Source organism: Triticum aestivum, chromosome 2B, assembly GCF_018294505.1.
Source record: "Triticum aestivum cultivar Chinese Spring chromosome 2B, IWGSC CS RefSeq v2.1, whole genome shotgun sequence".
NCBI lineage: Eukaryota > Viridiplantae > Streptophyta > Magnoliopsida > Poales > Poaceae > Triticum > Triticum aestivum.
The window spans coordinates 584,591,718-584,615,842 of record NC_057798.1 but is presented as its reverse complement, the minus strand read 5'-3'; the positions used below and the strand labels follow the sequence as shown (position 1 = coordinate 584,615,842).

The window sequence follows — 24,125 nt, the reverse complement described above, 5'->3', positions numbered from 1 at the left end:
TGGTCATAAATTTAACCAACAAGATCAACCCGTTAAAGTTGATTCTCAAAAAGCGCGGACGTATTATATTTTGAAACGGAGGAAGTACTACCCTCTCCTCGTTTCTTACGCTCCTAGTGCTTCATACTTTACACGTGTTAAGCGCATCTCCAATGCGCACTCTCGAATCCCGCAACCGCTGGACGACTGGACTGCCGCTGTCCGAATCAGGGAAGTCATCCAACTAGGGCCTCTATGGGTCCATGGCACGGTTCGGGCACGTTTTCTCCCACAAATCGGAGACAAACATGGAAAGGTTTGCGGGAGTCCGGACAGCCCCCAAAAAATTGTTTCTGACCGCCGTGGCTCACCAAAAAACCCTCCACCCTCTCGCGTGTTTTTGGTCAGCACCGCTCTAGAGCGTCAGCGCCCGCATTCATGCCCGGCCAGAGCGGACGCGACCGCTCACTAGCGTCGGCATTGAAGCGGCGCGTCGGTCGAGAGAGCGGCGCGAGAGCGTTGCCCGCGCCGCTTTCCGGTGCAGGCGACTGCCGCGCTTTCAAAAGACACGACGGCCGCCCGTCCGTCTACCGCCCACATTGATGGCACATGGTTGCTGAGGTGTCTCCTCCAGCGCCACCCGTCTGTCCCTCTGCTGCGCATCATGGCTATATAAACCGCTGCCCCGGCCATAGCCGCACTCATCCACCTCTGATCCTTCTCCGCACCACTCTCGCCATGGATTCCTCACCCACTAAAGCTCTCTGGGACGGGCTGACATCGGACAAGAAGGAGGTGGCCGCCATTGCTGGCGGCCGGCTGGCCAGCAAGCAGCCGAAGGACGAAGACATCTCAATGGAGGACGTCGCCGACGACGAACCGGCACCGCCCTCATCCTCCGCACCACCCTCGTCGATGCATTGCACGTTGACCATCGGCGGGGCCCATGCCTATTACATGGACATGGTGCGCGAGGAGTGGGGGGAGCAGTTCCGGGAGGCGCGGGCCGACACCTCCTACAACAACCACCTCCTGCAGGAGCACGTGCACGCGGAGGAGCAGCTCGCTGCCGGCAGGGGTGTTACACCGGACGCGGACCTGGCGAAGCAGGAGGCACTGCTCGAGTCCTACAGCTCCGCACACGAGATCCGCCTCACTCGCTGGCGGTACCGCCAGCAGGTGGTGGAGGTGGCGGCCGCATACAAGGAGAGCGACGTCCCGGGCAAGACGGTGTTTGGCGAGACCGATGACGAGGAGGATGTCATCGAGTCCGCGCCCCAACGCAAAGACCACGAAGCTGGCACATTCGTCGGCGCCGCTGATAACCCACAAGTATAGGGATTGCAACAGTTTTCGAGGGTAGAGTATTCAACCCAAATTTATTGATTCGACATAAGGGGAGCCAAAGAATATTTGCAAGTATTAGCAGTTGAGTTGTCAATTCAACCACACCTCGAGAACTAAATATCTGTAGCAAAGTGATTAGTGGCACCGAAATATGATAGCTTGATAGTAGTGGTAAGCCCTCCTCTTCCTGTTAGGAGCCGTCATGGCGGCACGGCCGGGGCCGAAGGCGGCGAGGATTGCATCGGAAGAGTGAAGTCGTGTGCGAGAAGGAAGGCGTTAGGAGGTGGCAGCGCACGGGAAGGCAATGAGGGCCCAACGCCCTGCGCGCGCAGGCTTTATATCAATCCGTGCGGTTACCGAGGCGGCAAGGAAGAAGTAGGAGCGCCCCCACGACCCATCGTGCTCCATGCATCAAGCCTGGCCCGCGGGCGGTTGGGGCCCGCGTCACCCCCCCCCCCCAACTAGCAGAGTAGTGCGCACCGCAGGCCCGGGGGATACTGTTGGTGATGTAGGGTAGAACGCTAGAGGCCGATCTTTCACGATTGGAGCGGATCCCTACGAAGAACACAGGGAAGAACGGGGAGAAATCACAAGCGGAAACACTCAAGAACAAGTCCAATCACACATCCACTAGACAATCAAACACACAAGATCCACAAGGTACATGAACAACAAAGAGAAAGATACAAGGTAGAGTTCATCTCCAAGAGGAGGTCTTGATGGTATCCTAGACGGATCTTCCCACGAGGGGGTCTTGATGATATCCCGCAGGATCTTCTCACATGGAGGTCTTGAACTCCATGGGAGTGGTCTCTCTCTCTCAAGAGGAGGAGGTAGGTAGGAGCAAAGCTCACATACAAATGAGCTATCACTTTGCTTCCCCTAGAAAGGAGGTGGAGGAGGTCTATTTATATCCCATGTGGTGAAGGGGTAAGTGAGGGGGCGAATGGGTACACGGGCCTCAGCCCAAGTCATGCGCGCAGGCAAGGCCCGGATGATCCGGATGGGGGTCCGGATGATCCGGCCGTCGTCCGGATCATCCGGGAGGTGGCCCAGATGATCCGCCTTCACACGAGGCATTTGGGTGTCTTCGGTCGCAAGTTATCCGGACAATCCGGGAGATGGCCCGGATGATCCGGCTGAGCCCGGATGATCCAGACGGCGGTCCAGACGTCCGGCCTGGCTCCAGCAGTCGCTCTGTCTTCCTCTTCTCCTTTCTTCCGTCTTCTCTTCCATGCTTCCCTCGCGGATGGTGTAGACGTACACTTGCGCTCGCACTCCTCCTTGACATCCGTGAAGTTCCAACAATGCCTATGCATGCACACGGGAGAAGTGTCAAGTAGTATACCATCCTCGAAGGGGTCAAGTGAGCACGTGTAAAGGAGATGATTCACCTTCGTGTATGCGAAGTAGATGTCGCACATGTCACTTGCCAAACGGACTCTTGACATGGTGATGTCATAGGATGCTCCGCATCATCCCCTCCCCCGTGGGAAAGATTCGACCTCGGATCGAAAACCAAATCACCATGGGAAAGAGATGGCTTCGCCATGAAGAAGTGGACGTTCACCAAGTACTCGTCATCTTCAAGCTCGCAATGGGCACTCTCCAATGTCGCACCGTCTTGGGATTCCTTCAAAATGAGCAAGGAAAACAAACACTTGGAAAAACAAATGTGGTTAGCATTAGTCCAAAACCAAGCATTCAAGTGGTGATTCACCAAACAAGTGTTGTCATCAAGCATAACATATGGTTTGACAAAGGAGTGTACGCATATCAATCGAGCACAAGCAAAGATATCATGGGGACAAGTATGCAAATGTGAGCTAGTGATGCAAATATGTGTGGCAAGAGAATAAGCATCTACCTCAAGTTCATAGCAAGCATTCACACATTGCTCAGTGAAAGGTCTATGGTAGGCATAAGAATCATTCACAACACCAAATAAAATGAAGTGTCTAAACACATGGGTCAAGTGCAAGACAATCCAAGCATAACGTGCATAGGGTGTAGTGAATATAGTGTGGCACTCAACACAATAGAAAGAGCAATTGTTCATCATGTGTGAGGCAATCAAGTCGAGCATGTGACAAGCAATGGGACATGGCATATGTGAAGCAATGATATTGGTGCAACCAACCATATGATAGTAGCAAGTAGTCCAAGAATTGGATGCAACACACAAGGTGTATATGTCATGAAGCATGGAAATGTGGAAATCATGGGTGAAAGAAATATCTCGAACATGCGTGCAAATAGTGCAACCAACACATGAAGTATGATCCACAATATCCAAGCTCAAGAAGGATGTCACCTTGAAAGCGTGTCCTTGTGCATTCTTCACAATGTCGAAGTGGTAGGAAAGGTGGTGTAGAAGCGAGTCGTGGTAGAATGTATGAGGCTCGCTCTCAAGAGCTCGAATGGTCAACTCACGTGAAGTGGAAGTCGACACGAAGTCCAAGTATCCTACACATGCACAACAAAACAAAGAACGTATGTGCATGGTAGATAAACACATCATCCATCGTGATGGTTCTCTTCTCTTGCACATAACCATTATAATCACAAGTGCATGAATAATATGATCCAACAATGGCGATATTCATGGCACTAGGTATATGGTGCAAAGAAGGAAGACAAGCATGCTTCACAAGAAATATGTCAAAATCTCCAAACATATGCGAGAATGCTATGGGGGCAATCTCATGAGCAAGACGAGAATCATTGTTGCACTCAATACATGGAAAATCATCTAGCATGAGAGAGGCAATACATGGAGATATATGACAAGAAGCAATATGAATCATGTTCAAAGCATATAGATGGTTGTCATCAACCGCATGAAATGAGCAAGTATGAATCATGGGTGATGCAACATGAGCAAGCATAGAGATCAAGTTGTGCAAACTAGTGGAGCAAAGATGCAACACACTAGAGTAAATCATGGCAATCATGTCATGTGAACAAATAATAGGCATAGACAATGCACATGACATATCCCAACACTACAAGAAAATGTATTATTCGCGACCACACCTATTGTTACCAAGTATTTTGGTGCCTATAGATGTACTAATTGCAACCAGTTTTGGACAAACTCGGTTACTATAGGCACCTGTCACGAATCAGTACTATTCAATCACGTGAGTACCTATAGCAACCAGGGAGGAAATTGAAAAAAAGCCAATCGGCTCAGCTCCAGGGCATCCATCCATCCCCAGGCTCGAAGCAAACAGAGGCGAGGCAGAGCCCTTTCCTGGCGGCGGCCGACGGCAAGGTGACTCGCCCCAAATCCCCCAAATCAAATCGTCCCTGGCGGTGGTCGACGGCAACGGCGGGTCCTTGCGGTATGCTGACTTGTTCCTTCCGGCGGAGGGGGCGGCGGAAGGCGGAGGGCGCGTTCCTTGCGGCAGTGGCAGGCGTGTCCCTTGCGGCGGCGGTGACAGCGCGGCTGCGCGGGGGAGGGGAAGCAGCAGCGGCTGCGGTAGCAGAGGGGCGTCCGCCGCGTGGTCAACATACCTAGGCTGCTGCAACAGACGCCTAGGGTTCCTCCTTCCCAAACCCCAACCAGCTATGAAGCAACCGACGCTCCAAGCTCGCCAGATCTCGCTCTCGCCGTCTAACACCAGCAAAGGCTGCAACCCGTAAGAATGATCTCCCCTCTGTCCTTGCCCCCTTCCCTGTGTCTCTCCATTATTTTGCTTGGAGTACTTGATGGCTAGATCATGCACTTCAAGTGTTTGTGGAAATGTGGAAGTAAAATATACATGTAGCATTTGGTCTGTCATTTGAAAACTGGCTTGGCCTACGATGTAGAGTTCGGTTTTGTGATTTGAATATAATATGCATGTAGTAAAATATACAGTATAATGTTACTGCATATTGATACTTACAGCATCAGGACTTGTAGTATATTTTAGTAGTACAATGTTTAGGAAGGATATACAGTTCTATGATGACTATCTTCAAATACTGCTGTGAAGACTGTCTTTGTATAATGTTGTAGTATAATATTTGAAGACTGTCTTTGTATACAATTCTACATACAACATTATAGAGTTCCATGGACTGCTGTTGCTATGATATTATAATTTAGTATAATGTTACTGCATATAAAATAATTACATATGCAAGCTGCGGGTTTAGTTTGATGAAGTGCAAGTTTTCTTTTGAAAATACAGTGTCAATGTGACATATATATATGGGGTATTGTAGGATTATTATTTTGATAAATATAAGCCTGATTTAACCGAAATTGAGTAGATCAATTAGTTTATCATGTCGGGTGGACTGGTTGAAAATGATTGACGTAGCCAGCCTGATTCCTTTCGTGATTGAGGTGTTGTATCGGGTTATATGTCTCCTATTTCAGGTTATGTTAGACTACATGTGTCCCGTTTCAGGTTATATTAGAATAATGGTGTTCTGTTTCAGTGTATATCAGACTATATGTATCCTGTTTCAGGTTATATCAGACTATATGTCTCTTGTTTTAGGTTATATTAGACTATATGTGTCATGTTTCATGTTATTTCAGATTACTATTGATACTTATAATTTATTTCTGTTGCCACAACATATCTAATTACTATGTAACTCATGGTTTATTTCTATTGACGTAGCAAATCTGATTTCCCCTTTCTTCCTAATATAAACAATCTGGGTCTTGTTCCATTCTTTTAATTCTATGGCAGATGGGACCTGGATGAACAGTTCAGCCACCAAGAAATGCCCCACAATCTCAAGGACAACATTCTGGGAGTAACTCAGCATCAAAATCTAGGAAGGTGCGTGGGATAAATAAGGGAAAGGGCTTGGAGCGTTTGATCAAAAGGGCAGGTCATCCACTAAACTTGACCATTTCTGAAGAGAGAAGACCTATTGGAGAAAACAATGAACTACTTTCTAGAGAGATTGGACTTCTTACACGGCACCATGCACCTATCCAACGTGTCGGGTGGCATAGTCTTACTGAGGATGATAAGGACCCATTGTATGAACTTCTAAAGGTATGTAAGATTATCAAACTTTGTAGCTTCGAACATGTATAGTTTTAACTTTGAGTTCTTTCTTCGTAGCTTAAGTTCAATCTTGATTTCACCCAAGATCATATCAAAGGCTGTGTGGATCTGCTATTCTCTTCAAGCTAAAAAAGTTTCCGTCACAAGTATTATGAGCATTATGTAAAATATGGTGATGATGCTAGAAGCAATCCATATCCCCCCTTATTGATAATAGAGTTGGAGACTGGATTTGGCTCTGTGATCATTTTGAAACAGAAGAATTTAAGGTATGGTAGTCTTTGAATGGATGTCAACAGTTTTGCATCTATCTTTATCACTCAACCCTGCCTTATTTGTTTACAAAAACTACCATTTGCAGAAACGGTCCACAATTGGGAAGGCTAACCGCTCAAACCTACCTTATGTTCACAAGAAGGGAACAAAGTCATTTGTAGCGGTTCAACATGAATTAGTAAGTCACTATTACTTATCTTTATCTTGTGTCACAATTGTGGTGAAAGAAGAATATCGAAACTTGTAGCTATCTTATATTCATGTCTTTTGACTTGAATCTTGTATTATCAGAATTGTGGCTATATCAGACTATACAAGGAGTGTTGCTCTAGTGATAAGAAGGGATGGGCATCAGAAGATGCCAGGAATAAACATGTAAGTACCACGTAACAATGGAGTATCTATGCTATGGAAGTGTTTTGCTCCCCACCCCATCCTTTTGTAAACAGTTGTAGATGGGCACAGTTGTAGATGGGCATCAGAAAATGTAGGTTCTGCTGTTGGATCTTGTAAACAATTGTAGATGGAGTTTCTGCTTATTTGAGACCATGAGGACGGTATTGAGAGTGTTCAGTAGGCCAAAACAAAGTAGTTTCATTGACTGAATTCAGTTACTGTAGGTCCAGACAAAACAGAGGAGGAGCTGCTCTGCTCTGCTCTGTTTCGTGCTGGCTACTCGACTAATTAGTTTGTACTAGAGAAGCATATATATGTTTTCCAGAGTTGTGAGTAACTGAACCTGTCAGACTAATTAGATAATCTTCAGTGTTTCTTGTGTCTTTTCTACATACATACACATGCTCCATTTTAAATCTCCTCTGCGGCTCCGTTTTAAAACTTACAGGTTCTCTGGTCTCAGATGGATGGTCAAGGAGGTGAAGCAACTTTGGAGAGGTACACTGTTTGCATTGCTATTATGTGCTTTTGAAGTAAAGTTCATGAGCATCTTCTAAATTGTGCTTGGTTCTATCTATGTTCGCCAATGAAATTACCAAAGAGTGGGTTCCATCTAAGGGTGATTTTATTAATGTGTACATACTTGCTACAACTTGACATTTCATATAAAACTGCAAGCAACATGCTGCCAGAAGCTTCGAGCAATGTATGGTTAATTAGGATATCTTCCAGATTAAAAAGGAAAAGAACGAATTAGCTCATGCTCTTGATTCTTACTAAACTTCCTGTAACTCTGCATGGTACTTCACAAATTTTGTACTATTTGGCTGTAATGGTGCACGTTTTTTTGAATTCATCAATAAATGAACATCATCCATGTCATTTTAACTTGTTTGGCATTTTCCAAGGTGTAGAGGACATGTGGGGAGTGATCGGAGCAGTGCTAAACTAGATGCCAAAAGAGTAGTTCCTGATTTGCAAATTCGGCTTACAAATACTAGATGTCAAATACTAGAAAAGTTCCTTCTTGGTGACCGGATCATATGTTTGGAGCAGTACTAAAGTTGGTACTTTGCAAATACTCCCTCCGTCCGGAAATACTTGTCGGTGGAATGGATGTATCTAGACGTATTTTAGTTCTAGATACATCCATTTTTATGCACTTCTCCGACAAGTATTTCCGGACGGAGGGAGTACTAGAATATTATTTCCTGATGGTACTGAAGTTGTGAAACAAAATTCGGCTTACAAATGTTAGCATGTAATGATTGGATCATAAGTTTACAAATGCTGATTCTGAACTTTTTCCTGTTGTATGTCTAAAATTCTAAGATTTCTTGCATACTACTAATGTCAGCATGTGGCAATATATTGTAGCTATGATATACTCCCTCCGTCCGGAAATACTTGTCATGAAAATGGATAAAAGGGGATGCATCTAGACATATTTCAGTTCTAGATACATCTCTTTTTATCCATTTTGATGACAAGTATTTTCGGACGGAGGGAGTAGTTGCTTTCTTATGCCTCTAGTTACCAAGGTTTATAATTTTTTTGTTACAAAAGATGTCTAGTTACCAACGTGTAATTGGTCTCTATATTCTTTTAGTCACCAAGCCTTGGCTGGTCACTTGATATCTCTAGCCACTAACCATGTACATGGTGGCTGTAAATTTTTAGCAACCAAATCTCCCTTGGTCTCTATATGCCATTAGTCACCAAGTCTCCCTTGGTCGGTAGATGCTATTAGTCACCATATTTAGTTGGTGGCTATTGATACAACATTTAGTGACCAGGGTTCGTAATGTTGGTCGCTCAATATCTATAGCGACTAGACTATAGCCACCACGAAGCGACCAAGTAGTATTGGTAGCAGTAGATCAGTAGCAACCAATTTTGTACCTTTAGCAACCAACCACCTTGGTGGCTAAACCTCACATATCTAGTAGTGCAAGCACGAACACAAAGAAAGATGAAAGTATCATCATAGGAATGGTGCACGAAACAAACATGGCAATAACAAGAGATATCTCCACCAAGCTTGCAAATACACATAAAAGTACTAGAATCAATCATTATGTGTAATGCAAAGCATGGGTCACAAATGCATGGCAAAGGCATAGTAATGGGCATATCATGCAAAGTGAACATGGCAATATGGGCAAATGATACATAATGGACAATAAGCCATAACCATGTGAGGGACATGTACAAGAAATGCGCGAAGTGTTTGCGCGAAGAGAGCGGTGGTAAAGACAATCCACGTGATCCCAATTCATCGTTGCTCTCTAGAGCTCGTTTTGTCAACTCGTGGAATTGCGAGGTTGACAAGTATTCATGGGTACCTACACAAAAGAGACACAAACCAAAGAAATTGTGCGCGTGGTAAATGTACACATCATCCATCATGATGTGTATGTGCACATGTGAGTTAGCACATGATAAGCATCGCTCAAAGAAATTTGATACACAGTATAAGAACATGTCATCCATCATGAAAGAATAGTTGCTATGTATGACACGATGGGGACACAAATTGAGCATACAAATATATTGCACACCAATAGCATTTTCATTCAAGGGAAACATATGGTGCACATAATTATTGGGATCATGCAATGGATGTGATGGATCAAAATCTCCTAACATGTATGAGGAAACTATGGGGGTCTCCTCATGAGCAATATCAGAAACATCATAGGGAGAAAATGGACAACATCCAAAACAATGCATATCCGAAGCTAGGTGGTCATGGCATGGCATATGAGATAAATGATGCAAAGGGAACATATCAATATCATCACAAGAAAAACAAATTCCAATAACCATGGGCTTGTCATCTATGCCATAAGTGCAAATTGGGTTTATTTTAATGGCATATGCATAGTCACTATGAAGAGATTGCAAATAAGACATATGGTTGATCTCATGCATAGCATATGACAAGTCAAGCGGATTATCAAACATGATGTGACCAAGGGAATTGTCACAAGAAATCCTATGTAACATGGCATCACAACTAATAGGCTCCACATGAGAATCATCATACTCATCATAAATGGGCAAGAAATCATCACATGAGGAAGTCACACTAGCATGAGTCATGGAAATAGGTGGATCAACATCATGTAAGCAAGCAATGTCAAGAATGTCCACTAGTGGGACTAGCGCATCACCTTCACCTTTGTTACCTTTGGCATTCCACTCAAGTGGTGTAGGTGAGGTGGAAAAGACCAAATGGTGGTCATCTTTATCTTCATGGAACCATGTGGGGGGTGCATCACATTCCACCATGGCCATCGTCTTGTCCAAAGGGAGTACGAATTCGTCGAGGCTCGACGCGTCATCATAAATGGGACCTAGCACCAAATGAGAAGACACAATAGAGGTAGATGTCAAGTTGTTAGAAATGCAAATGGCCTCACGAGACCTATCAACTATCTCACTCTCTTTATGTGGTGGTTCACTCACTCCATCAAAGTAGGTGCACTCAAAGTCACACATGGTGGAGTCACTCATCTCACTCAAGTGGTGGGGGTTGTGGCTCTCCTCACATGGGAATTGGGGCAACTCGTCATATATGGGGCTAGTGGTGAAGTCATTTTCACTCTCAATATGGTGGCAAAAGTCACTCAAGTCATCATACGTCGCCGTGGTCGAAGGGAGAATCCCATGCTCAACCATCTCGTCATTATTGCCGTGGATGAAGGCCGAAGATGGCACATCATCACTCTCGCCTCCAAAGATGGAAGCATCATCCTCGCTCACCACCTTGTCGCATGCCTCCAAAGCTTGGTCCTTGAGGGTCTCCGTAGTCATACTCGTCGCCGCACCGTCTTCAAAAAGAGTCGTGGTAGACTCGGCATCATCAATGCCACAGAGGGATGACGGTGAAGTCAAACTTGGGAGCATTGTCTTGGAGCTCATTGGGCTTGGACATCTTGGTGGTACTATCCTCATGCTCGTAGTCGTAGATCTTGGTCGCCGCGAAGTGTGCTTGGGGTGGAGAAGCCTTGGCCATCATGAGTTCTTGTTTTGCCTTGAGAGCACCAATGTAGTAGTCGTCGAGGGACTTGTAGTTCTCGAGGAAGATAGTCTTGGAGATGTCGTTGTTCAATCCCATCATGAAGTGGAACTTCATCGAAATGGGGTCGTCCACGCCGGCTCGTTGCAAGGCAATCTTCATCTCCTTGAAGTACTTGTCGATGGACTTGGATCCTTGAATGGTGTTCTCCAATTGGAGTCGAAGTTGTTCCGTGTAGGTTGGAGGCACGAACTCTCACTGCAAAGCTCTCTTTGTCTTGGGCCAACTCATGTCGTAGTTTTCCGAAGGTGTGTGAAGCCACCATGCCAATGCGTAGTCGTGGAAGTTTATTGTGGCGCACTTCACTTGATCTTCAGGACGAACTTGATGTAGCTTGAGGTAGTCGTCCATCAAGCGCTCCCATTCGAGATACTCCTCGGGTTCTTGAGTCCCATAGAAAGGAATCTCATGGTCGATGTCGAGGTCGTAGTAGCTCGTGGAAGTCATGGACTTGAGCTTGGGGAGCTTCTCTTGAGCGTAACCTTGAGGTTCTTGTTGGCGAAGATGTCGTATGTCCGTAGGCGAAGATGCCTTGAAGTCGCTTGGCGAAGATGCCAAGGGAGATAGTGAAGTCATTGAGCGGTTGTTGGTGTTGAGCTCTTGACCTTCACGTTCTTGTTGGTGATGGTGTCGATGCCGATGTGATCTTCCCAGAGATGGTAGCTCGGAAGGATGTGCTCTTGAGCGTCTTCTCGAAGATGAGGAAGATCGCTTGTAGGACTTGATGAGGGCTTTGATCTCCTCCATTTGAGCTTGCATCTTGGTGTCAGAGTTGTTTTTCGTGGCATCAAACTCGTCGTTGTTGTAGACCAAAGGTGAAATGCTTTGCCTATCCATCACAAGACTCGAGTAGAGGTGAGTAAGAAATGAGATAAACAATACGAAGTTACCTTTTCCCAATGTTTAGGATGTATCCCGTTTCACTCAATGTGAAATGAAAGAATAGTGGAATTGGTACTGGACTTATTCACTCACACCCATCAAGTAAAGCTTATGTGTAGCTCGGTGAGGATAGTGGCACAAAAATTTGATGCAAAATTTTAGCAAGAGTCAATAATGTTGAAAGAGATTCACAAATTCGCAAGCGAAACAAGTAGACCAACAGCAAAAAATGGCACACGGAAACACACACACAGATAGATAAATGGGGTCATGCAACCAAGGAATGAGCACAAAATGTGGAATCCATGGAAAACGCTCATGTTGCACAACTCAAGAGAGACGCTAGCACGATTTCTCAATAGGCGGATATGACACTTGTGCACAACCTAAGATGCAAAATGGATAAACTTTCTATCTCAAGTATGCTATTATGTATGGTTCCCGGTGTTTCTCTCAAGATGATCGGATATGAAAATCTTATGCAATGTGGCATGATGCTATGGAACTTGCTTACAAGCTTCTTTGCTCTCTTTCTTTTGCTTAAAAGCTTTATTTCTTTTTTTTGTATGGCCACTTTTGCACAATGCACAAACCAAGATAGCAATTGTGTATATGGGGGAACAATCTTGTGACACAAGAGATGATATGATGATACCAATATGATATGGTATGTATGCAATGGGAGGTGTAGATCACTAATGTGCACAAGTAACGTTGCCGGCAATACTCAAATGGCTAGTCTCAATAGGCAAGTAACGCAAAATGGGCTAGGGGTTATCAATGCAATGGCAAGGGGAATATACAATGGTGTCGTCGAGGTTACCGTCCTTGGCGATAATGAGAGGCGGTGTTGCCGATGTTGACCCGTTCCTAGTTAGCCGAAACACCCTAGGAAACGAAAAAACCGCAAACTCAAAATCTCCAAAGGCAAATGTCAAATGGTGGTAGCGGAAAGGTGGTGGTGGTTTGCACTTGGCAATGCGGAAGTGAAATGATGGGCTATACACGTGTCAGAGTTGAAGTTGCCGTCCCTAAGTAGCCGAAACACCTTAGGAGACACAAGCCACAACTCAAACAAGCTCAAACAAAATTGGGTTAAGTTTGGTTGTCGGAAGTGTATGGTGGGCAAGGTTATGCGGAAGTGGTGGTGGTGGTTGATGAAGAAGCAACCATCCCTAAGTAGCCGAAACACCTTAGGAGACTCGAATCACTACTCAAGCAACCACTAATGCTATGACAAGCAAAATGGGTTAGGTTGCGGAAGTCGGTGGTGGTGTAGCGGACGATGTGGTGGAAGCCCTAGGCAAAGATGCAAAAATTAACAAAATATGATGGAGTCAAATGATGGTGGTGGTATTTTTGTGGGATGGGGATGTCACTAGCCTCAAAACAAGCTAAAGAACGTCAAAATCGGACTCCGGATGAATTAGTTATGACCGAAACAAAATTTCAGCCGAGTGAGTGTCAGGGTTAGCCAGACATCCGGGAGGAGGTCCGGATGATCCGGGATTGGTCCGGATGATCCGGGGGTACTTCCGGATGATCTGTGTTCGTCAGCTCCGGTTCGGGTATTCGGGTGCGTGGGTTATCCGGACGTCCGGGGGGGGGGGGGCATCCAGCTGATCCGGGGGATGTCCGGATGATCCGGGAGCAAGTCCGAATGATCCGGGCACGTCAACTCTGCTCGGGATTTCCTCTCGGGGGCAAATTTTTGGGCGGAAATGGATGATTTTCGGGGCAAAATTGAGGAGATTTTGTGGGTGAAAGGTGGGGAAACTTGGGGAGATGCTAGATCCACTTGAAACCAAGCAAATCCATGGACCAAAATTAACAAAACATCATCAAAACCAACAAATCACAAAAAAATTGGGGGCTATTTTTGGTGGGGATTTTCGGATTTAGGACGAAATCAACAAAATCAAGCTAGAAAACAAAGGGTAGGGGCTCCAAAAACGTGATCAACATGGCTCATGATACCAAGATGATGTAGGGTAGAACCCTAGAGAGCGATCTTTCATGATTGGAGCGGATCCCTACGAAGAACACGAAGAACACGAGAAAGAATGGGGAGAAATCACAAGCTGAAACACTCAAGAACAAGTCCAATCACACATCCACTAGACAATCAAACACACAAGATCCACAAGGTACATGAACAACAAAGAGAAAGATACAAGGTAGAGTTCATCTCCAAGAGGAGGTCTTGATGGTATCCTAGACGGATCTTCCCGCGAGGGGGTCTTGATGATATCCCGCAGGATCTTCTCACATGGAGGTCTTGAACTCCATGGGAGTGGTCTCTCTCTCTTAAGAGGAGGAGGTAGGTAGGAGCAAAGCTCACATACAAATGAGCTATCACTTTGCTTCCCCTAGAAAGGAGGTGGAGGAGGTCTATTTACATCCCATGGGGCGAAGGGGTAAGTGAGGGGGCGAATGGGTACACAGGCCTCGGCCCAAGTCATGCGCGCAGGATGATCCGGATGGGGGTCCGGATGATCCAGCCGTCGTCCGGATGATCCGGGAGGTGGCCCGGATGATCCGGCTTCACATGAGGCCTTCGGGTATCTTCGGTCGCGAGTTATCCGGACGATCTGGGAGATGGTCCGGATGATCCGGCTGAGCCCCGATGATCCGAATGGCGGTCCGGACGTCCAGCTTGGCTCCAGCAGCCGCTCCGTCTTCTTCTTCTCCTTTCTTCTGTCTTCTCTTCCATGCTTCCCTAGCGGATGATGTAGACATACACTTGCGCTCGCACTCCTCCTTGACATCTATGAAGTTACAACAATGCCTATGCATGCACACGGGAGAAGTGTCAAGTAGTATACCATCCTTGAAGGGGTCAAGTGAGAACGTGTAAAGGAGATGATTCACCTTTGTGTATGCGAAGTAGATGTCGCACGTGTCACTTGCCAAACAGACTCTTGACATGGTGATGTACATAGGATGCTCCGCATCAGTTGGGCCCATGGGACTGGGGGTACCCAGGCCCGTCTACCTACAACCCAGGATGCGGTACGTGTGCGCAGACCTAGCAGATGGCCCACTACGGAACTTCATGAGAAAGACCCTCGCGAGGCGCACGTCAGCGAACGTCGCCAGGAGCCTCGCTTGGCGGTCTCCCGAGCCCCCTGGCGGGAGCAGATGATTCGAGGGCTCTTCAGCCCGACCGCGCGGGCCTGCCCCTTCACGTCGGTGACGCGCTAGGTGACATGCTGCGCCAGAGTCCGCGCCAGCAAGCGCGGATAGGGAGGCTTTCCTCTTTTGTGCTAAGGGAGCAGAGCCAGCTCGCCGGTTCCCAAAGCAATCTCCAAAGGCTTCCCAACCGGTGCAAGAAGACCAAGGCGAGGACGCGCCAAGATGGAGGTCATTCCCGAGCCCACCGACGCGTCACGGCAGGAGGCTTTTGCAGGAGAAGACCACCTTTAGCCAGGATAAGCTGCGCTCATGTCCCCCTTCGAAACGGCCATTGTGGAAACCCTTCCCGCCAAGTAATTTTGGGGGAAGAGGACCATAGGCATAGTATAAAAGGAGGGCAGGTCACCACCGTAGGAGGAGGACCCCCGGCAGGCTAGCTAGAACCCACCATTGTACTCTCTCTTCCTCAACCAATCCAGACAAGCAGGAGTAGGGTCTTACACTGCGAGGTGGCCCAAACCTGGGTAACTGCCGTGTTCGTAGTTCTTCTTCCTTAGCCGGAGCATCGCTGGAGCGTTGCCATGAGATCGTGATCAAAGGGGTAGGGCGGTAGGAACGGGTGCACCCCAAAGTTCGAACCTCTTGGGTCCCCGGAGCCCCAATTCCGACATCTTCCTCTTTACTCCTTAAAAGTGTGAAAAGATCTCCACTTTGGGTTCCACCCTACAACATCTTGGTATTATGAGCAAGGTTGATTCACATCTTGGAGTCCCTACCCCCCATATTCTAGCCTAATTTTGTTGCTTTTAATCCCAATTCAAAAATCCCCACAAAAATAGCCCTACCAATTTTATTTTATTTTATTTTGCATTTGTTGGATTTTGTTGATTTGGTACACAAATTCTTGTTTGGCAACTGGATCTACCCCTACCCACCATCCCCAACCATCACTACTGACGAATTACTCATAATTCTGAGTTTTTTCCACAGATTTGGGCGTGTTCTTGCGCAGGTGAAACACCCTGTGTGCACGTGCCCTCGAGACCCCCTGTCCATGGGACCCCGTGCACATGGGCATCACTTACCCCATGTGCACTGGCTGACCAGAGAGGTTGGCCATCGACCATTTGTTCTAGTTTTCCACTCCTACCACCACCATTTGCCTTTTGCACTACCCCACCTCGCGACATACATACACACATTTCTATTACTGCACATTTTTTGAGATTTTGAGTTGTGATTTCCATTTCCTAAGGTGTTTCGGCTAATTAGGAATGGTTCGACATCGACATCAACACTAATCATCATCGCCATGGACTCAACATCGACAATACGCACTTCATCTCCATACCAATCATAAGCAAGGACGGTAACCTCGACGACATCTTGTACTTATTCCCTTGCCATTGCATTGATAGCTTTGAGATGTTTTGTGTCACTTAACCATTGAGACTAGCGAGTTGAGAATTGATGGGCCACGCTTTTTGTGCATCTTAGTGATACGCTTACTCCGCATAGCTACATATAGTGTGCAATAATCTTGCTATCATCATTGTGCCATAAGTCTCTCTTGTGAATATCTTACACATTTGTCTCGCATATCAGCACGGGCATCAAGCATTTTGGTATAGTAAAAAAAGCTTGTAAGCAAAAGAGGAGAAACATAGAGCTTGTAAGCAATAACATTGAGCCATGTTGCATAGTTTCATCATATTGGATCATACATATATTTGGGATTGAAGACCGCACATTACTCTGATAGGTGGGTGCACAAGCATATCTAGCCCATCTGAGCAATCGAGCTATTGTCTCTTTAGCATCCATGCAACAAGAGCATTTTCTGTGGTTTCACATTTTGAGCTCATTCCTTGGTTGCTCAGATCCCACTTATCTTTCGTGTGCGTATTTCCAAGTGATCTCATAGGGTTGATCTATTTGTCTTACATGCATTTGTGAATCTCTTCAACATTATCAATATCTTGCCTAGCACTTGCTTGAATTTTGTGCCACTCATCCTAACCAAGCTCCTCGATAAGCCTTTACTTGTAGGTGTGAGAAACAAAACCAGGTACCAGTTCTACTATTATAGCATTACGTTGAGTGATACTCGATACATCATCAATCTTCGAAAAAAGATAACTTCGGTATTGTTCTCTCATTTTCCTACTCACCACCACTTGACTATGATGGATAGGCCAAGCACTTCGGCAAACACACTCTTCGAGGATCAAGATGAAGCGCATGACCACTTCACCAAAAATCATCTCTTCAGCGTTCAATGAGCTCTACATCAAGAAAGTGAAGCTTTGGGCGATGGATCAAGCAACTCGCCACCGACCTTCGTCAATCGGAAGGAAGAAACCAGTACTATCTTGACGCGAAGCTTACCACTCAAATGGAAGAATTTCATCACATGATGGTGAGCCGCGCGTCTTCCACTACATCCTCTTCAAGATGACGCCACTCAAGTCAACACTCTTCGGACTCTTACTCCGATGCAAGTCCTCCTTGAGCTCATTCACATCGCCGGGATGACAATCACAATCCATTCCATGGTAATGGGTTGCAAGACCGACTTCGAGACCACGAACAACATCCTCGCCAAGCATAGGATGCCATGCACCAAGAGCAACCTCGACAAACATAACGTCAAGCTACTCAAGACGGCAACACACTTCGGCCAGAACAACAACGTCGTGAAGAACAGCCACTAGAGGCACAACGACCTCTACGTGAAGCCACACGTGCCATTGAATAGAACAACTGACGAGCGCGTGAACAAGAGGAAGCATGCCGGAAAGAGCAACAAGATGAAGCCACTCGCATTAAGGAGCAACAAGAAAGGAGGAACCGAGCACGAATACCTAGGCCTCAACATCAAGAACATCAAGCGGAGTGAGAATTTGAGGAACCTCAACCATGCCAAGAGAGACATCACCATCATCACTATGATGAAGAACAACAATACGACAAGCTCAAGCTCACCATGCCCAAGTTCTCCAAAAGGACCGATCTCGAAGAATATCTCTCACGGGCATTGAAGGTCGACAAGATATTCCATCTCCACAACTATGACTAGGAAAACAAAATTGCCATGGCCTCCCTCGAGTTTCAAGACTGTGTTCTCATTTGGTTGGAACACGTGATTGAGCTATGAAGGGAGAAAGGTGAACCACCCATCACAACTTGGACACAAATGAAGGATGTCATGAGAGCTCACTTCATGCCTACACACTATAGGTGTGATCTCTTCAAGAAGTTGCAACTTCTCAAGCAAGGCACACATACGGTGGAAGAATACATCAAGAGATATAGATTGCCATGATCCGAGCCAATGTCAAGGAAGATGATGAACAAACTATGGCACGCTTCTTGAATGGCTTAAATCACCCAAAAAGAAGATTGCCGACTTCCAACCTTACTCCAACCTCCTCGAGCTAGTTTGCCAAGCGACCAAGGCGGAGCGACAAGTGCAAGATGACTAGTACTTCAAGTACTATTCCAAGACCTACGACTCATACAATCAAGCTTTTACAACTCCCACACCATCTTCCATAACTCGAGCTTCACCAAGTACCGACGACAAATCAAGTTCCAAGAAAGCAACGACAACTTTGAGTCTTCCACCAGCAAGCACCTACAAGTCCAAATATTCTTCATCAACTACTCCAACGGAGGCTACCGCCAATACAAGTTTGATTCAATGCTTCACTTACCAATGTCGTGGCCACAAGACGTACCAATGCCCAATGAGACGCACCATGATTGCAAATTATGACGGCACCTACAACTCCATGAGCAAAGAAGAAATGGAAGCACTTGAACACATGGCCATGCATTGACAAGTGAATGAAGAGGAAGACACTCAAGTCTTTTGTGATAGTGATTAAAGACCCACTCTCATTATCTCCAAGGTCCTGACACTTCAATAACAAGAAGATGAGGATCAACGTTGCCATATCTTCCACATTAAAGTGGGTATCGAAGGACATTCCGTCAAGGTCATAATTGACGGCGGAAGTTATAATTTGGCAAGTGAGGAATTATGCTCCAAGCTACAATTAGTCAAGAAGAAGCACCCTTGCCCCTGCAATGTCCAATGGCTAAGCAACTACGACACCATTCAAGTTTCCTTCAAGATCGGCACATATGAAGACACCTTGGAATGTGATGTGGTTCCCATGCTTGTGTGCCATCTTCTCTTAGGAAGGCCATGGCAATTGGATCGATGTGTCATCTATAACGGCTGGACCAATCACTATAGTTTCAAGATAAAGGGCAAGGAGTATTGATACGTCTCCAACGTATCTATAATTTTTGATTGTTCCATGCTATTATATTACCCATTTTGGATGTTTATGGGCTTTATTTTACACATTTATATCATTTTTGGGACTAACCTACTAACCGGAGGCCCAGCCCGTATTGCTATTTTTTTGCCTATTTCAGTATTTCGAAGAAAAGGAATATCAAACGGAGTCCAAACGGAATGAAACCTTCGGGAGCGTGATTTTTGGAACGAACGTGATCCAGAGGACTTTGAGTGCAAGTCAAGAAGCAGCCGAGGCTCCCACGAGATAGGAGGGCCCCCCCTATAGGGCGTGCCCCCTGTCTCGTGGGCCCCTTGGGCGTCCACCGACGTACTTCTTCCTTCTATATAAGCCTACATACCCCCAAAAACATCCAGGGGCAAGGCGAAACACAATTTCCACCACCGTAACCTTTTGTATCCGCGAGATCTCATCTTGGAGCCTTCGCCGGCACTCTGCCGGAGGGGGAATCAACCACAGAGGGCTTCTACATCAACATCCTTGCCTCTCCGATGAGTTGTGAGTAGTTTACCACAGACCTACGGGTCCATAGTTATTAGCTAGATGGCTTATTCTCTATTTTTGGATCTCAATACAATGTTCTCCCCTTCTCTTGTGGAGATCTATTCGATGTAAACTCTTTTTGTGGTGTGTTTGTCGAGATCCGATGAATTGTGGGTTTATGATCAAGTTATCTATGAATAATATTTGAATCTTCTCTGAATTCTTTTATGTATGATTGAGTTATCTTTGCAAGTCTCTTCGAGCTATCAGTTTGGTTTGGCCTACTAGATTGATCTTTCTTGCCATGGGAGAAGTGCTTAGCTTTGGGTTCAATCTTGCGGTGTCCTTACCCAGTGACAGAAAGGGTTGCAAGGCACGTATTGTATTGTTGCCATCGAGGATAACAAGATGGGGTTTATATCATATTGCTTGAGTTTATCCCTCTACATCATGTCATCTTGCTTAATGCGTTACTATGTTCTTATGAACTTAATACTCTAGATGCATGCTGGATAGCGGTCGATGTGTGGAGTAATAGTAGTAGATGCAGGCAGGAGTCGGTCTACTTGTTATGGACGTGATGCCTATATACATGATCATGCCTAGATAATGTTATAATTATTCGCTTTTCTATCAATTGCTCGACAGTAATTTGTTCACCCACCATAATACTTATGCTCTCGAGAGAAGCCTCTAGTGAAACCTATGGCCCCCGGGTCTATCTCTTATCATATTTCCTTCCAATCTACTTTTATTTGCATCTTTATTTTCTGCATCTATATTATAAAATACCAAAAATATATTTATCTTATCATACTATCTCTATCATATCTCACTTTCTCAAGTGGTCGTGAAGGGATTGACAACCCCTTTGTCGCGTTGGTTGCGAGTTCTTTATTTGTTTGTGTAGGTTCGTGGGACTTGTTGAGGAGCCTCCTACTGGATTGATACCTTGGTTCTCAAAAACTGAGGGAAATACTTACGCTACTATTGCTGCATCACCCTCTCCTCCTCGAGGAAAACCAACGCAAGCTCAAGACGTAGCAAGAAGGATTTCTGGTGCCGTTGCCGGGGAGGTCTTCGCTCAAGTCAAGACATACCAAGTACCCATCACAAACTCATCTCCCTCGCATTTACATTATTTGCCATTTTCCTCTCGTTTTCCTCTCCCCCAGTTCACCCTTGCCATTTTATTTGCCCTCTCTTTCTCAATCTTCTTCTCCTCTCTCTTTTCGCTTGCCTTTTTGTTTGCTTGTGTCTCCATGTGCCTTCTATGTGCTTGCACCTTTGCTTGCCAAAAATCTATTGTTATGGATCCACTTAAAGTGTTCTACTTGGATCATCTTCGATCCTTATGCACTCGTGCTGAAACCCCAACTAGCCTAGTTGATGGGAAATCTTTAGATGAGCATGCTCATTTTGTGCGTCATCGTTTGTCTGAAAAGGGGAAGCTCTTATGGTATCATATAAATAGTTTGCTGTGCTATGCTTGGAATCTTTGTGAAATTTGTGGTTTTACTTGTTGCTCTAAGAACCCTAAAAAAGACCTTCCCTACCTATGTGAGTTCAATGATAATGAAATCTTATCTTCTTATGCAAAGGGTGTTTATAGTTACTATGATATCGAACAAATTGAAGAATTTGTCGTTTTTAAGGGTGCTCATGAAGTTGCTTCTTTGATTGAAAAGTATGATTTTACTCTCAACAAATGTGAAAATTCCGTCATACTTAAATATTGCAATGAAAACTTTGCTCATAATGTCTATGTCCAAGAATTTATTGAAAGAATGACCGTTGCTTTGGAAGAAAATAATGATATGCATGAATCTATATAAAATGATGATTCCAATGATTTGGTTGAAATATCCCTTGATGAACATGATGCTTGATATTCTTGTGGCCATGATGCCAATATTTATGAAGACGAATTTGCTATAGTTCCGTATGTTAAACATGAGATCGTTGCTATTGCACCAATACTTGCTAGTTACTTCGATGAAAAGATTGATTGCAATGATTTTACTATAAGTTATCTCGATGTCAATTGTGCTAATAATATGCAAAACCCTAAGCTTGGGGATGCTAGTTTTGCTATGTTTACTACTTGTTGCAATGATCATGATTGGGGCAATTCTTTTTATGTCCTTGAAAATTTATTTAAGCCCCATGATGAATATGAGATTGATAATAGTGTTTGCAATAATATTGAAAGTGGGTTTGGAAGAGTGTCAACTTTAGATCCCACATATTTGGAGTATGTTCAATCTTATGATATTTTTGATAAAAGTGGGTTTGGAAAGGTCATGACTTTAGTTAATGTTAATCCCACTATCTTGGAAGAGTGTCAACTTTGCATGCATGTGGATCATGTTGAGAATATGTTTTGTGATAGCTATTTTTGTTGAATTTGCCTATGATCCTACATGTAATTATTATGAGATAGGAAAATATGGTCGTAGAAATTTTTATCTTATTAAATTACCTCTCTTCATGTTGAGATTGCTTTCGTCTCTTTCTTCTTCCTTGCATATGCTAGTTTTTGCTTGCCTTGCAAATTTGTTTGCTTATAATATGCCTATGCATAGGAAGTATGTTAGACTTAAGTGTGTTTGTCACATGTTTTATGATGCTCTCTTTATGCTTCAATTCTTGTCTTTCATGTGAGCATCATTAAAATTTCAATGCCTAGCTAGGGGCGTTAAACGATAGCGCTAGTTGGGAGGCAACCCAATTTTCTTTGTGTTTTTTGTTTTTGTTCCTGTTTAGTAATAAATTTTGCATCTACTTTCTGTTTATATGTGTTTTTAGCTTTTAATTAGTGTTTGTGCCAAGTAGAACCTTTAGGATAAACTTTGATGATAGTTGATTTGATTCTGCTGAAAAACAGAAACTTTGTGCTCACGAGAAAAAAAATCAATAAATCACAGAAACGTGCTTTTGCATTGATTCTGTTTTGCTGCTGATCAATAAACAAATTGTCCAGTACGTCCTATTTTGGTAGGATTTTTAGAGTTCCAGAAGTTTGCGTTAGTTACAGATTGCTACAGACTGTTATGTTTTTGACAGATTCTGTTTTTCGTGTGTTGTTTGCTTATTTTGATGCATCTATGGCTAGTAAAATTGTTTATAAACCATTGAGAAGTTGGAATACAGTAGGTTTAACACCAAAATAAATAAAGAATGAGTTCATTACAGTACCTTATGTGATGATTTTGTTTTCTTTCACTAACGGAGCTTATAAGATTTCCTGTTGAGTTTTGTGTTGTGAAGTTTTCAAGTTTTGGGTAAAGCTTTTATGGACTATGGAATAAAGGGTGGCAAGAGCCTAAGCCTGGGGATGCCCAAGTCACCCCAAGATATTCAAGGATAGCCAAAAGCCTAAGCTTGGGGATGCCCCGGGAAGGCATCCCCTCTTTCGTCTTCGTTCATTGGTAACTTTACTTGGAGCTATATTTTTATTCGCCACATGATATGTGTTTTCCTTGGAGTGTCATGTATTATATTAGTCTTTGCTTTTTAGTTTACCACAATCATCCTTGCTGTACACACATTTTTGGAGAAGCCTATTTGTTTAGAATTTGCTAGAATACTCTATGTGCTTCACTTATATCTTTTGAGCTTGATAGTTTTTGCTCTAGTGCTTCACTTATATCTTTTAGAGCATGGTGGTGACTTGATTTTATAGAAATTACTAGTCTCTCATGCTTCACTTATATTATTTTGAGAGTCTTTTAGAACAGCATGGTATTTGCTATGGTTATAATTTGGTCCTAGAATGGTGAGCATCCAAGTTGGGTATAATAAAAACTATCATAGGAAGTGAATTGGATGCTATGATCAATTTGATACTTGATAATTGTTTTGAGATATGGAGGTAGTGATATTAAAGTCATGCTAGTTGGGTGATTATGAATTTAAAGAATGCTTGTGTTTAAGTTAGCAAGTCCCGTAGCATGCACGCATGGTTAAAGTTATGTAACAAATTTGAAACATGAAGTGTACCTGGCTTGTGCATCCTTATGTGTGGCGGTCGGGGACGAGCGATGGTCTTTTCCTACCAATCTATCCCCCTTGGAGGATGCACGTAGTAATTGTTTTTTGACGACTTCTAAATTTTTGCAATAAGTATATGAGTTCTTTTGACTAATGTTGAGACCATGGATTATACGCACTTTTACCTTTCCACCATTG

General features: G+C 44.5%; 1 long non-coding RNA gene across 2 annotated transcripts; it reads left to right on the top strand.

Annotated features, from left to right (window-relative positions):
* The first annotated feature begins 4,639 nt into the window (after nucleotides 1-4,639).
* On the top strand, nucleotides 4,640-8,414 carry LOC123041722 (uncharacterized). Of its 2 annotated transcripts, none has more exons than XR_006418619.1 (7): nucleotides 4,640-4,970; nucleotides 6,021-6,335; nucleotides 6,405-6,616; nucleotides 6,709-6,801; nucleotides 6,915-6,998; nucleotides 7,468-7,517; nucleotides 7,928-8,414. It is a non-coding gene; the product is annotated as an uncharacterized lncRNA (long non-coding RNA). The 2 variants fall into 2 exon arrangements; XR_006418618.1 differs by having other exon boundaries at nucleotides 4,643-4,970; nucleotides 7,934-8,414.
* The last annotated feature ends 15,711 nt before the right edge of the window (nucleotides 8,415-24,125 follow it).